Genomic DNA, 16,814 nt, shown 5'->3' on the forward strand with positions numbered 1-16,814 from the left:
TCAGAATCAGAGAAAGTCAGCTCAAGAGAGAGAGAGAGAGAAAAGTACGTTGGGTAGCTTCTCAGCCATCTGCCAATAGCGTCCCTTGTATGAAATCAACTGGGCAAACCAACTGAGGAAGCATGTACCAGAAATTAAAAGAACCATTGTCCGCAGAAATCCGCGAACCAGCAAAAAATCCGCGATATATATTTAAATATGCTTACATATAAAATCCGCGATGGAGTGAAGCCGCGAAAGGCGAAGCGCGATATAGCGAGGGATTACTGTATATTTAAGCAATAATATGGTCTGGAACGGATCAATCCTATGTACATTATTTCTTATGGGGAAATTCAGTTTGAAACTCTACCAGCCATCAGCAATGGATACAATATAATGCAGTTTGTTTTTGTATAACCCAAATTCACACAAGGAGTGCCTTTTGACAGCCCCCCAGCCTTTAGTCTCTAAGAAGACAAGGAAAAACTCCCCAAAAAACCTTGTAGGAAAACTATTCCAGGTACAATACAATACACAGAACAGAACACAAGTTTGTGTTCTGAGGTCCCACTGTATGTGTAAATTACATGCCAAAAAATTAAAGGAACACTTTGAAAACACATCAGATTTCAATGGGAAAAAAATTATGATGGATATCTATACTGATATGGACTGGGTAATGTGTTAGGAACGAAAGGATGCTATGTCGTTTGATGGAAATGAAAATTATCAGCCTACAGAGGGCTGAATTCAAAGACTCCCCGAAAATCAAAGTGAAAAAATGATGCGGCAGGCTAGTCCATTTTGCAGAAATTTCATTGCAGCAACTCAAAATCATACTCAGTAGTTTGTATGGACCCACCGTGCTTGTATGCATGCCTGACAACATCAGGGCATGCTCCTAATGAGACGACGGATGATGCTCTGGGGATCTCCTCCCAGATCTGGACCAGGATATGACTAAGCTCCTGGAGAGTCTGAGGTGCAACCTGGCAGCGTTGGATGGACCAAAACATAATGTCCCAAAGGTGTTCTTTTTTTTTTAATTTTATTGATTTTATTGTAATCACACAACATTCCATACAAATAGATCAATTTTTACAAAAATAGGATTGAAAACAAATACCCCTTAGAAAGAGAGCATGGCCAGCAGAGTAAAAGTTAAAGCTAGTTAAAATAAGTAAATAGATGAATTAATAAGTGAATAAAGATAAATGGAGAATAAAAAGAAATGGGAAGAGCATCTGCTTCCTCAGTGCTTTAAAGGCTTATTCTAAAATGTTATTGATTAGATCCTGCCAGGTTTTGAAAAAGTTCTGCACAGATCCTCTAAGTGAGAATTAGATTTTTTCCAATTTCAAATAGTATATAACATCAGTTACCCACTGACTTAGAATAGGTGAGTTAGAATTCTTCCAGTTGAGCAAGATAAGTCTAAGTGCCAATAGTGTAGTAAAGACAATTACAGTTTGTTTGTCCTTCTCCACTTTAAGCTCATTTGGAAGTACACCAAACACAGCTGTTAATGGGTTAGGAGGGATTGTGAAACCAAGGCAGTCTGAAAGGCATTTAAAGATTTTGGTCCAGAATGATGTTAATTTGGTGCAGGCCCAAACCATGTGACCCAGTGAGGTTGGAACTTGATTGCAGCATTTGCAGGTTGAATCTTGCCCTTTAAAAATTTTGGACAATTTTAAACGAGACAGATGTGCTCGATATATAATTCTGAGTTGAATAATTGTATGCTTTGCACATATGGAGCTCAAGTGAATTCTCTGCATTGCTACCTTCCATTCCTTTTCTGAGATGTTGAGTTGGAGATCTTTTTCCCACTGTCCTCTTGGATCTTTGAAAGGGAGGGATTGTAAAATGGTTTTATATATTGCAGAAATGCTGTCTGAGTCCTCGAAACTGAGCAATATTTTTCCAGCATAGAGGGAGTTAAGGAAAATTGGGCAGGTTCTGTTTAACAAAGTTTCTGATTTGAAGGTAGTGAAAGAAATGTGTTGCTGGAAAGTTAAATTTAGAATGTAATTATTTGTAGGATGCAAAGACATTGTCTATGTACAGATGTCTAAGTGATTTAATCCCAATTGTTTTCCAGATATTAAAAACTGCATATGTTTGCGAGGGTTGAAAGAGGTGGTTCTCTTGCAGAGGTGCCACAGATAAAAGCTTCTGTATCTTAAAATACTTCCTACATTGGTTCCATATTCTGATTGAGTGAAGCACAATTGGGTTGTTAGTATATTGGCGATAACTTGCATTTATTGGGGCACAATGCAAGGAATATAAACAAGTATGTGAGGATTTCATTTCTATTACGGACCAAGCCTGTGTATGTTCATCTATTTCTGTCCATGTCCAGGTTTTTATAGTTTGTATGTTTGCTGCCCAGTAATAAAATTGAAAGTTAGGTAGAGCCATGCCACCTTCTGCCTTAGGTATTTGCAGGGTTGCTCTTTGGATACGTGGATGTTTTGAATTTCAAATAAATGAGGTTATGATTGAATCTAAGTTCTTAAAAAATGATTTATTGATGTATATTGGAATGTTTTGAATTAAAAAGAGAAGCTTAGGAAGGATATTCATCTTAACAATGTTAATTCTTCCAGCTAAAGTGAGATGAAGGGTTGACCATCTATGCAAGTCTTGCTTAATTTTTTCCATACAGACGGCAAAATTTTGTTGATAAAGAGCTTTATGTTTACTTGTGATGTTTACCCCTAGATATTTAAACTGATCTGCGATGATAAAAGGGAAGGTGTCCAGTCTAATATTGTGTGCTTGAGAATTCACTGGAAAGAGCACACTTTTATTCAAATTAATTCTGAGACCAGGAATCTTTTGAAATGCTGTTAGTGCTGTTAGGACTGCAGGCACAGTATTTTGTGGGTCTGATATATACAGTACCATATCATCAACATAAAGAGAAATTTTCTGTTCAAGTCCTTCTCTGATAATCCCCTTGATCTCATAAGCATTTCGACAGTGAACTGCCAGTGGCTCAATGGCGATTGCGAAAAGTAGTGGTGACAAGGGGCATCCTTGTCTGGTACCACGTGCTAGTTTAAAGTAGTCTGAATTAATGTTGTTAATACAAACTGAAGCTTCTGGATTGGTAAACAGTAGTTTGATCCATGCACAGATGTTCAGGCCAAACCCAAATTTCTCCAATGTAGTGAAAAGGTAGTTCCATTCAATCATATCAAATGCTTTTTCTGCATCCAACGATAATAATATTTCTGGGGTGTTTGACTTTGCGGGTGAATATATTACATTAAACAGGCGTCGAAGATTGGAAGATAAGGGTCGGCCTTTAATAAATCCAGTTTGATCCTGTGATATTACCGAAGGCAGCACTTTCTCCATCCTTCTAGCTATAATTTTTGAGAGTATCTTAACATCATTATTCAGGAGTGAAATTGGTCTGTATGATGCACATTGTAACAAGTCCTTATTTTGTTTAGGAAAGACGGTGATTAATGCTTGACGAAAAGTATGAGGTAGAATTTGATTGTCTCTGGCTTCTGTAAATGTTGCCAATAAGAGGGGAGCTAGCTGAGTGGAGAATTTCTTATAAAATTCTACAGGGTAGCCATCAAGGCCTGCTGATTTCCTGCTTTGAAGTGACTTTATAGCATCTAGTAATTCTGATAGGGTCAAAGATTTATCCAGTTCCACAGCACTTAAAGTATCTATTTGTGGTGTCTGTAATGTATCCAGAAATGCATTAGATTGTGTGTTGTCTTCTTTGAACTCAGTAGAATATAAGATTTTATAGTCATCTCTAAATGTGTGCATTATATTTTTATGGTCAATGATTTCTTCTCCGCTCATGTTGGTGATTACTGGGATTGCATTGCGAACTTCTTGCTTGTGGATTTGTTGAGCTAAAAGCTTATTAGCTTTCTCTCTGTGTTCATAGTAATGAGGTCTTGACTTATAAATAAGTTGTTCAGTTCCTTTAGTTGTCAAGATGTTGAGTTCTGTATGCAGAGCCTGCCTTTTCCTATGAAGAGCCTCACTTGGACACCTGGCTTGTTCTTCAGACCGCGATTCAAAAAATTTCTCTGCCTACCTGTTTGTCTCGTCTGACAGTAGCTGAAAAGCAGCATCAGGAGAGAGCAGCCTGAAGTAGTTCAGGAGCTGGTGATCTGTCGTGTCCAACAGCAAGCCATGCCGTCTTGTGAAGTCCGGTAGCCAGTTCGGCTCCCACGAATCAATGTCTGTGTATTCCTCCCACGCGAACCTTGCCGTAGATGCATCGGCTGCACGAATGCGCTCAGCTAGCAGTGGATCAGCTGGCGCGGCATTGGCTGATGTCCGATCAGCTGATGCCGGCTTCTCACTCTCTTGCTCGATCTCCTGATCACTGTCAATAAAATCCGATTCTGAAAAATCAGATTCTGACTCCGCGATAATTTGCAAAACATTGTCTGCCGAGTGTTTTCTTTTCTGCACTCGCTTCGCTCCCTTGTGACATGTCGATGCCATCTTGCCTTTGTTTACATTTCGCAACTCACGCACACGCAAGGATTAGTTGCCAAGTCAATGAGTCTAGCATTCCTCCAAGCACAGAGGGAATGCCTGCGACATGACAGTGAGTTTTGTCGCCATTAACAGCTGATTGTCGCCCTCTATCCCTGGATGTCGACTTTTGTCGACATTCGCCCTCAACCCCTCATGTCGACAAAAGTCGACATCCGCCCTAAAAGAGGTAATTAAAACATAAAAATATAGTGTCCAAGTAAAGAAAAGGATGTATAATTATAATACCCGTCTCTTTAAAAGTGGATCAGACAGCCCATGCCATGACAGAATATGGCTCATTATTGACTTTCAAAAGAGTGTTGGGAACAGCTTCTCTAATTCCTTTTCAGCTTCCTCCTTGCTTGAAAATACATGATATTTGTCTTGAACTTCCACTTTCAGTTTGGTGGGATACAACAGGCTGTATTTGATATCGGCTTTCCGTAGCAGCTTTTTAATGTCGAAGTAGGCTGCACGTTTTGCAGCTGTTAAAGGTAAGAAGCCGGGGAAAATACAAATGAGATTATTTTCAAATATAATCTCTTGCTTGTGTCTGAGAAGTGCCATCACATCAAGCTTACATCGTAATCGCTCAAAGCGAACAATAAAAGACCTGGGTTTAAAGGTGTTTGATCTATCTATCTCGGTATCTAATTTAAAGTCATCTCCAATTATTTTAGAGAGTAATTCTACTGCAAATTTCACTAGGTTTGAATTTTCTCATTTCTCAGGTATACCTTCAATTCTTATATTATTCCTTCTGCACCCATCTTCCAGGGCCGCAAGTCTGTCTCCGAGTTTTTTGCATTTGGAATTCGCAGCTGTAGCTTTTTCATCGGCGTTAGATGCCAATTGTTCCGCAGTTTCAATTTGAGCCGTGAATGCCTGCTTAATGTCCTCCAGCTGATCTGTAACGTCATTCAACTGATCAGCAAGTTTTTTCAGTTTGGATCTATTTTCTTCAATGTGTTCCTCTAATTTCTCCACTATGCCTTTAAAGGTCATGTCAAAACGTTTAAATAGACACATTTCCCAGTTTTTGTTATCCTTCTTAAGCTCACTTATGGCCGTAGCCAGTGTAGCGATCATCTCTTTCATTTCGGACAGTTCGCTTCGGCTTTCGTGCTCCGCGAGTGGAATTGCAGCTCCTGTTACAGCAGATGCTGTGGGCTCGCGATGAGTAGATGAGAGCACATACTGCAGGGCCTTTTCTAGTTCTGATCCTCAGAAATCGGCGATTCATCGTGACCTGTATCACTTGCACCCTCACTCCCATTTTCACTCTCGCTCTTTTCGATCTACATGCTTCTGTTAGGTCAGATTATCTCGGGGCATAACATGAGTTACCACAGCTATACTGATAACACGCAGCTGTATTTATCAATAACGCCTGATGACCCCGACTCTGTTGTTTCACTAACACAATGTCTTACTTGTGTTTCTAAATGGATGAATAGTAATTTTCTCAAGCTAAATAAAGAGGAAACAGAAATTTTAGTGATTGGCAATAATGAATGTAATGAGGTTATTAGAAACAAACTTGATGCATTAGGATTAAAAATCAAGATGGAGGTAAGGAATTTAGGGGTAAATGTTGACTGTAACCTGAATTTTAAATCTCATATTAATCAGATCACTACAACAGCATTTTTTCACTTAAGAAACATAGCAAAAGTTAGACCTCTTATATCATTGAAAGATGCTGGGAAATTAGTTCACGCTTTTGTTTTCAGTCGACTAGATTACTGTAATGCACTCCTCTCAGGACTACCCAAAAAAGACAAATCGTTTGCAACTAGTGCAGAATGCAGCTGCTAGAATCCTAACTAGGAAAAGAAAATCCGAGCACATCTCTCTAGTTTTGATGTCACTACACTGGTTACCTGTGTCATTCAGAATTGACTTTAAAATATTGCTTATGGTTTACAAAGCCTTAAATAATCTCACTCTATCTTATATATTGGAATGTCTGACACCTTATATTCCAAATCGTAACCTTAGATCCTCAAATGAGTGTCTGCTTAGAATTCCAAGAGCTAAACTTAAAAGAAGTGGTGAGGCAACCTTCTGCTGTTATGCACCTAAAATCTGGAATAGCTTGCCAATAGGAATTCGCCAGGCTAATACAGTGGAGCACTTTAAAAAACTGCTAAAAACACATTACTTTAACATGGCTTTCTCATAACTTCAATTTAGTTTAATCCTGATGCTCTGTATATTCAATTAATTATAACTATTCATGGTGGCTCCAAAATCCCTACTCTCTTCTGTTTCTTTTCCCGGTTTTCTGTGGTGACGACCTGCGCCACCACCACCTAATCAAAGCACCATGATGTTCCTACATTGATGGATTAAAAGCCAGAAGTCTACATGACCACCATCATCAAGTCCTTCCATGAGAACCCTAAAATACAAAGAAGACTGTTCATTTATGTTAGGTAGAATGCCCAGAGGGGGCTGGGCGGTCTCATAGCCTGGAACCCCTGCAGATTTTATTTTTTTTTCTCCAGCCATCTGGAGTTTTTTTTGTTTTTTCTGTCCTCCCTGGCCATCGGACCTTACTCTTATTCTACGTTAATTAGTGTTGTCTTATTTTATTTCTTACTTCGTCTTTTTTTGTCTTTTCTTCATCATGTAAAGCACTTTGAGCTACATTATTTGTATGAAAATGTGCTATATAAATAAATGTTGTTGTTGTTGTAAAAAGCGGCATGTTTAGCAGCTGTTGAGGGTGAGAAATCAGGGAAAATATGAATGTGGTTATTTTCAAATATAATCTCTTGTTTCTGTCTGAGAAGTGACATTACATTTAATTTAGATTGTGATTTTTCAAAACGCATGAGAAAAGTCCTAGGTTTAGAGGTATTTGATCCCAGTATGCGGTAACCTGTAACTTGTAACATCTCGGTGCCACCGAGAGTGGCAGCCTTTTCAGCAGCTCCGTGTATGACTGTACGTGTATGTGTGCTTTTCTACTTTTATTTTTCTATTTTTATTTATTGATCACTCCTATCACTTTATTTTATGTGGATTCGTTCCCTGGACACACTTACTTTTACAACGTGGGCATGGATTTTTACACGCCAAGACTCATCTATTCAAGTACTCAACTTCGAGCACTGAGAACAAATGCCAGTGCCGGTGTGGTTCCCTATTTACCCGACGAGGTAAGAAGAACGTGGCATCATGGCAGCAGAGCCGGCACTAAGCTAAAAATGAAGCGGCTTGCGAGAAAGTGGCGTTTTAAGCCTTCGGTGCCTTCTGTTATTCTGGGGAATGTGAACTCAATCTCAAATAAGATCGACGAACTGGCTGCGCTGGTGAAAATTGTCAGAACCTACATAGAATGCAATTTGTTGTGCTTTTGCGAAACGTGGCTAACTACCACCATCCCAGATGCTAACGTGGAGCTACCCAGGTTTAGCACAGTTAGAGCGGACAGAGATGCAAGTACCTGTGGGAAACACAAAGGAGGAGGACTCGCTCTCTATGTTAATACACAGTGGTGTAACTCTGGACATGTTAACGTCAAAGTGTCCACTTGCTGCAGGGACATCGAACTGTTAGCCGTAAGTTTTCGTCCCTATTACTTGCCCAGAGAGTTTGGACACGTCATTGTTGTAATTGTGTACATCCCTCCTCGGGCGGACGTGGAGATAGTGAGTGACATCATCCATTCTGCTGTTGCTAAGTTACAAACGCAGCACCCTGTGGCGCTTGTGCTAGTCGCTGGAGACTTTAACCATGTGATGCTGGACAAAACATTACCTGCCTTCTCCCAGTATGTGGACTGTAACACCCGGGGAAATAAGACTATTGATTTACTGTATGCAAACGTTAAAGACGCATACAGCGCCACCCCGCTGCCTGCGCTTGGGAAAGCAGATCATAACCTGGTTCTGCTTCAGCCTCACTATAAACCAAAAGTGAGGGTCCTACCTGCAACCACACGATCATTCAGGAAGTAGACCCCAGAGGCAGAGAAGGCTCTGAGAGAATGTTTTGGAACTACAGACTGGGATATCCTGCAGGGATCACATAATGAGAACATTGAGGAAGTTGTTGACTGCACTACTGACATCAACTTATGTATGGACATTGTAGTTCCAGTAAGAACTGTGCGCTGCTATGCTAACAACAAGCCATGGATTACAAGTGACATCAAGGGCCTTTTGAACCAGAAGAAAAGGGCTTTCAAAGGCGGTGATCAGCATGAGCTCAAGCGCGTGCAGAAGGAACTCCGAGTCCAGCTCAGGGTGGCGAAGGAGCAGTACAGGAGAAAGCTGGAGCAGAAGTTGCAGAATAACAGCATGAAGGAAGTGTGGGATGGGATGAAGATCATCACTGGCTGCAGCTCGAAGTGGGGTACCACCATCGAGAGAGACGTGAAGACAGCAAACCAAATGAACAACTTCTTTAACAGGTTTGACCACCCTAACCCACTCTCACTCTCACCTCGGAGTACTGCACCCTCCACAAATCCTTCTGCTGATACCAGCATAGGAGAGACATCCCCACCCATAATTACAACAGCGCAAGTGAACAGAGAGCTGAGGAGACTTCGTGCCAGCAAAGCAGCGGTTCGAGATGGAGTATCGCCACGACTGCTGAAGGTCTGTGTATCGGAGCTGGGGGGTCCTCTACAGCACATCTTCAACCTGAGCCTGGAACAGGGGAGAGTCCCGAGGCTTTGGAAAACATCTTGTATCACCCCAGTCCCAAAGGTATCATGCCCTAGTGAGCTGAATGACTTCCGGCCTGTTGCTCTGACATCACATGTGATGAAGACCATGGAGAGGCTGCTGCTTCACTACCTGAGACCACAGGTTCAACACGCCCTCGACCCTCTGCAGTTTGCATATCAGGAGAAGGTGGGAGCGGAGGATGCCATCATCTATATGCTACATCAGTCCCTCTCCCACTTGGACAGAGGCAGTGGTGCTGTAAGAATTATGTTTCTAGACTTCTCTAGCGCCTTCAACACAATCCAACCTCTGCTCCTTAGGGACAAGCTGACAGAGATGGGAGTAGATTCATACCTAGTGGCATGGATCGTGGACTATCTTAAAGACAGACCTCAGTATGTGCGTCTTGGGAACTACACATCTGACATTGTGGTCAGCAACACAGGAGCACCACAAGGGACTGTACTTTCTCCGGTCCTGTTCAGCCTATATACATCGGACTTCCAATATAACTCGGAGTCCTGCCACGTGCAGAAGTTCGCTGATGACACTGCTATCGTGGGCTGCATCAGGAGTGGGCAGGAGGAGGAGTATAGGGACCTAATCAATGAAATTAAATGGTGCGACTCAAACCACCTACACCTGAACACCAGCAAAACCAAGGAGCTGGTGGTGGATTTTAGGAGGCCCAGACCCCTCATGGACCCCGTAATCATCAGAGGTGACTGTGTGCAGATGGTGCAGACCTATAAATACCTGGGAGTGCATCTGGATGATAAATTAGACTGGACTGCCAATACTGATTCTCTGTGTAAGAAAGGACAGAGCTGGTTATACTTCCTTAGAAGGCTGGCATCCTTCAACATCTGCAATAAGATGCTGCAGATGTTCTATTAGACGGTTGTGGCGAGCGCCCTCTTCAACGCGGTGGTGTGCTGGGGAGGCAGCATTAAGAAGAAAGACGCCTCACGCCTGGACAAACTGGTGAGGAAGGCAGGCTCTATTGTTGGCATGGAGCTGGAAAGTTTGACATCTGTGGCACAGCGACGGGCGCTGAGCAGGCTCCTATCAATTATGGAAAATCCACTGCATCCACTAAACAGTGTCATCTCCAGACAGAAGAGCAGCTTCAGCGACAGACTGCTGTCACTGTCTTGCTCCACTGATAGACTGAGAAGATCGTTCCTTCCCCAAACTATGTGACTCTTCGATTCCACCCGGGGGGGGGGGTAAACATTAACATTATACAACGATATTGTCTGTTTTTTACCTGCATTATTATCAATCTTTAATTTAATATTGTTTTTTGTATCAGTAAGGTGCTGCTGGAGTATGTGAATTTCCCCTTGGGATTAATAAAGTATCTATCTATCTATCTATCTACCTGCCTTTCTAGGTGTCTGATTTAAGGTCCTCTCCAATTATTTTTGAGAATAGTTCAGCTATAAATTTTATTGTCCAAATGCCATCAACCAGCTCTGACACTCTTAGTATTTGCCTTGAATTGTGTCCCAGTTTTTATATATATATATATATATATATATATATATATATATATATATATATATATATATATATATATACTGTGACAGATGGCCAAGACGCCCCTTTGACACTGTATCTGGGGGAGCAGTCATGGGATGCAAACTACGTCCCCCAGAACACTTGTTGGCAGCCCCCCTGGGTTGCATCGGGGCCAATAGTTTGGAACATCGGAGCTCATTCCTGTTGGGCTCCGTGGCCACCGCCAAGGGGAGCTGCATGGCTTAACGAGCCCATGTGGGCTGGACTGCAGGCACACTCGGAAGTGCAGCCTGAAGTAGGTCAATGAGCACCTGGAGCACTTCTGAGGGTGCTATAAAAGAAGCCTGCAGCCACTACTCTAGGCACCAGAGTCGGAAGGAGGACGAGGAGGACGAAGACGAAGCTGCCTGGGAGAAGTAGTGGAGGAAGAAGAGTGTGGTTTGGGACTGTGTTGAGCCTGTTTTGAGCCTGTGGGACACGGGAAAGATGTGCCCCCACAGCTGAAGAAAAATAAAAGTTCTTTTTGTTTATTTTACACGTGCCTACGTTGTCAGTCTGTGTCGGGTCGACGCTTATATAGCACCTTTGCCATTTTATATATATAATATATATATATATATATATATATACATATATATATATATATATATATATATATATGTATGTGTATATATATATATATATGTATGTGTATATATATATATGTATGTGTGGAAGAGAAGGTCTGTGATACGGTTTGCATATTTGCAGCTGGAGATCCACAGAATGCTATGCAGACAAGATTTTACACTTCACCAGCAACCACCCAGTATCTCATAAACGGAGCTGTGTGAAAACCCTATTCAGACGAGTCCACACTCATTGTAATACTAAGGAAACAAAAATTAATGAGAGACGCTATCTCTTCCACCTTTTCACCTCAAACGGATACTCAAAAACATTCATTAATCGTAGCTTACACAGGAGACGCCAAATAAATCAGCAAACAATTGACTTAAATCAGAACCCCCACCCAACCTGGCACTCACTCCCTTATCACCACAAGGTGTCAGAAGGTACAGCGCGCATCCTGACCAAGTGGGGCGTCAGAATAGCACACAAACCCACGAACAATTTGCGCACAGTCATCTTTAATGCCAAAAACAAGAAATCGACAGCAGAAACACGAAACGCAGTTTATAGTATCCCATGCAATTCTTGCTCAGCGGTATACATAGGACAAACTTCAAAAAGAATCTCAACACGTGTACAGGAACATCGCAACGCTGTCAGAAGAAAGGACGCACTATCATTGATCTATGCACATACTAAATCAACAGGTTACACATTCAACTGGGACAATGTAAAAGTAAAATTTAAGGCCAGTACTAAAAGTGCCAGAGAGTTGCCGAGTCTTGGCTATCAAATGAAAACGCCATCAACAGACACTTGGACATAAATCCAGCATATGCTAACTTAAGAAGAACATGTACATAATAAATAAACTATAAACCCCCCCCCCCCCCCCTTTGATCATACTGACTTAGTCACCTCCCCCCACCCCCACCCCACCCCGACTTAATGTGTTGCTATATATTACCTTTGATTCTTGTAAGTCTAAGCATTATCCTCTGATGAAGACCTCTGGTCTCAGGAAAGCTCAGGAATAAAAACTACTTTATGATACATGATTCATTTTTTCTCCCTTTGTGGGATCTCCAGCTGCAAATATATAATATATATATATATATATATATATATATATATATAATATATATATATATATATACAGTATATATATATATTATATATATATATATATATATATATTATATTTGAAGATGATTACTTTCTACAATTAACTTTTTTAAAATTAAATTTTTTACAATTTTTTTACATTTTAGCCTTCATTGCAATCTTAGAGGCCACAGAAGTTTAATGTGGTAAGTTCATAATCTCAGTTCAGAAGACTTGGAACCACATTGTCTCTTTAAAGCTGACAGCTAATAACACTAGAAGGGGACCAGTTATTACTTTTTAGCCTGTTAGGTGACAAAACACAATATTTGAAAGAGAGGAAGAAGGCTCGGTATTTCCATTTAAGACAGACAACCCAGAAAATACACAGGATTCCTTATTCTTCAAAAGACAACTTTCCCCAGTTTCCTCACCTAGGAACACACTGTACTTCCACTACTTATCCTAGAGGTTTTGTTATATTTGTTTCCTAATAAAACTCAGATACCTCTAGGGTCAGTGAGGAAAACTGCACAAATACAACCAAGATGCCAGTCTCTCTCCTTCTCCCTTTATCTGTATCTACCCATTGCACTAATGGGGAGCCATTCCTTGCCTAGTGGTCCCTAGATTGGTCTACCAATGTTCTACTTTCTCCCAAGAGGGGCTGTCCATGAGACAGTCTCTTGAGGTTTGCACCATGACAGTGGTCTTGCCCGTGGCAGTTGAGTACTAGTTGGCCACTCCTCACTGTATATACAGCATATTTCTATTCAGTCAATATCAGTTCTAGTCTGCTCACTCTGTTTATTAAAGTTTGATTTATAGTATATGCCCACAACATGCTACTTTGGTGTTTTGTGACAGCCAGTAAATTTGTTTTGATGGATGAATATAATTTAAACAAAATTAAGGATTAATATTAAAAACAAATATTGTGTACAGCACTAAGCAGTGGGTGTCATCATTCTAGAATGTATGCTTAATATAATCTTAAGAGATAAAATATTTACTGATGAGCCAAAAATGCACAGCTGGAAATGACAAACTTTAGATTGAAAAAATAATAGCCAAATTGATATGGCAGAGCGGAAGGATGTTTTGATTACTTGAATGGCAATAAAGCTGCTTTCTCTAGTGCATTTTTCCATTTTAATAAACGACTTAAGCAATATTAAGTTGAAATGAAAATGCTTTGTTCCTGTTTTGCTCTTAGGCATTTATCTTTTAAGAAAAATGCCATCCTTAGTTTCCCTAGCTCTTAAAACACATTAATTATTAGGAATAATGTCTAAGAAAAGATTTACTGCTCACTCACTGATCATTATGTGCGGTGATATTTTAGATTCAGCTTCTGACCTATTAAACATTATTTGTTCTGGCTCTTGTGCTATTAACAGTTGTACTTGACTTACTAGACAACGGATTGCCAAAGCCTTTGTTCTGTGGTGGATATTCTGTCATGCTACAAAAGTGATGTTTTCCATTTATGACACTACTTCTGCAAATATTACTCTAAGACATGCTCATTTAGTGTCTATTATGTTTATTGACACTTGCCCATTGCAACAGAATATGTGATGCCTTCTGTTGCCTATCTCCTTTCCCTTTTGTCAACACGTTTGCTGTTCTTTTTGAGGGCCACAGAATATCAATGGCTCCATTTTTATCTAGAGGTTATTTTAGGTAGAACAATGCTTATGGATGTGGTCAACATGTTCTTCAACTGTCTGCCTAACATTTACGATAATGCTAAGTTGCATGTAAATGATGTCTCTTCTGTTGCCTTTTTCATGTTTTAGAAGAATAGTTAAAACTTTTACATATTTCAGTAGGTAAAATTTTCAACTTTTTCATTAATTATCCAAAGGTAATTTTATACTGTTCAATTATTTTTGTTTGTATGTTTTAACTTTTATTATTACTTTAATTAAATATGGATTAATGTATTGTGGTAATTTATTTACATTTTCAGTTTGAGTGTCACGTTCTTGAGATATCATGAGGGTTATTCTGAAAGTCATCTTTACTATTAATGCAGTTCTTTTGCTATATTTGTTCATGTGTGCAACAGTGTCTGACAACACCACAGTCATTTAGGCTTGGTTTCAGTTTTATTAGGGGGAATGATTTTTGTTCATTTGTTTTATAACAGTTATGACTAATGGACTGTTACCAGGGAAGCATATTGTTTGAGAGATTAGTGCCTAGAAACATTAAACATAATATTTTAGATAAGCCACACTACGCCATCATCAATAGTGTTATTATCGATGATAGTTACCACAGTAAATTCTGCCACTGAATTTTATACTTCCTACTTGGCAAATCCCAGCATGTGTGGATTGATGGTGTTACTTCCAGCACATTGATCCTCAACATGGAGTAGCATGCTGGACTTATGCCTTGTTCACTTATCACTGTGTGTCCAAACTACTTCCACTCCTCCATGAAATTTGTTAAGGAGTCTACAAATATAGGCCTGATTCACAATAATCTTGAGATGGCTTACATCTGACAAAGTGCCATTTGACAAAGTGCTGCAAAAACACAACGTCCATTACTGTTAATAAAACCAAGGAGCTGTTCATAGACTTTAGAAAGCAGGTAAAACACTCTCCAGACAGCCTACCACTATGGAGAGCATTGGCAACTTTACATTTTGTGGAATTACCATCACTGACAACCTGAAACAGGCACAACACATCACAGCTATCATTAAGGAGATGCGCCAACACCTTTATTTCCTTAAACAACCTGGAATCTCCTGTTATATTCATCAACTTCTGTAGGTGCACAGGAAGGTCTGTAATCACTGTGTGTTTAGCTCAAGTTTTTATTCCCCAATTACATGAGTATTTCTTCCATATTGTATGCTGTCTGAAGCTGCATTAAATGTATGATGTTATTTTGGTATTTGATACACTGTACACATCCTTTGTCTGTTGTTGTCATATGACAATAAATATAAACTTGAAATTGAGCTATCTGCCCATTCAATTTAAACCTAATACTTCAAGTCTCTGAGTGAAAGATCAAAACAGAGATATTACTTAGAAACTAACATATCTTACACCTTGAAAGTATATTTTAAAGAATGTTGACTTTACAGTAGGACTGAATTATCTATAAACAAGTATATTTTACTGATTAGCCATCATACTTTTTATATTGCTAACTCTATTGAAAATAGTCACTGTTTTCATAATTATGAATTGTCAGTAATGAGAAAGTATAACAAATACCAATAAAGAAAAACTTAGCTCATTGAAAAGAAGCCAAAAATCTAAGTCCTGAGACATAGACCTGTAAGCTAAAGAAACAAACGGAATACCCCTGAGAAACTGAGGGAATTTGATAAACATTTTGTAGAAAAAATGGTCATATTTTATTGTTTAGTGCTACAAACAAGGTGAACTCTTATAGCTCCTGACTACATAGGAATTAATAACATAAATTCTCTGCATTTTCCTCTTTCCCTTGGGGGGGAAATTAACTTGTGAGAGAGAAAACCTAATAACAACAGCTGTGCTCTGCCAAGATGTCATGACCTAAAGATACATCAGGCTCGCCAGGGAAAGCTGTAGTGTAGTGACATATTTTTTGGGTGGTCTCTTTGTATGACGTGCTCTTTAATTACCTGATGCTATATAATCAAGGGATGCATTTGTCAGTAGAAAAAGAACAAGACTTGACCCTCAGAATAGACCCCCTAGAGCTTTTGAATTTGGTGAGAGAGTAAGAAGCAACAATGTTATTCTGAGATGGAAGAATGGCAATGTATGAAAGAGTGTTATTGTGTGAGTGAGGGGATAAAACCTGGTGAAATTCATGTTGTTTTTGCAGTTAAAAACAGTGAATTGTGCTGGTACGACCTGAGTAAAATAAAGTCTTTATTGTTTTATATTATTTCTCTCCCAGACTATCAAATCATAACTCCTGCAAAAAAATACCTTTCCTTTTATATATTTTTATGTTTTTTTATGATTCGATGTGGTAAGAAGGGATTATGTCATGAGAATATTTAGTTCCATATTCCTCCTGCAGCATAATCGTTCAGTCTTTGGTACTCAAATGCTATTCTCTCAGTTTGAGATTTTTTACATCTGCATAAACTGAGAAGAGTGTGATGAGAATACACAAAGATCTAACAAAATGTGTCATGTGACACAGAGGCCTTCTAAATAACATGTTTATTGTTAAATGATGAAGTCTTCCTTACAAGTCTTAAAATCAATTTAAAAACAATTTTAAATAAAAATGAATATCACATTTGGATTGCTTTCTCAAGATGTCATGTGAAGTTATTGTTTAAGGAAATTGATAATTTTATTCTAAAGTTTTATATTTTTCTAATGTAAAGCAAACTAGGTA

General features: G+C 39.4%; 1 protein-coding gene across 1 annotated transcript in view; it reads right to left on the reverse strand.

Moving 5' to 3' along the window:
- The window catches only part of cntnap2a (contactin associated protein 2a), a 1,161,044-nt gene that overhangs the window by 363,499 nt on the left and 780,731 nt on the right, over positions 1 to 16,814 (reverse strand). The window lies entirely within an intron of this gene.

Source organism: Erpetoichthys calabaricus, chromosome 6 (assembly GCF_900747795.2).
Source record: "Erpetoichthys calabaricus chromosome 6, fErpCal1.3, whole genome shotgun sequence".
In the NCBI taxonomy this organism is placed as follows: Eukaryota; Metazoa; Chordata; class Cladistia; order Polypteriformes; family Polypteridae; genus Erpetoichthys; species Erpetoichthys calabaricus.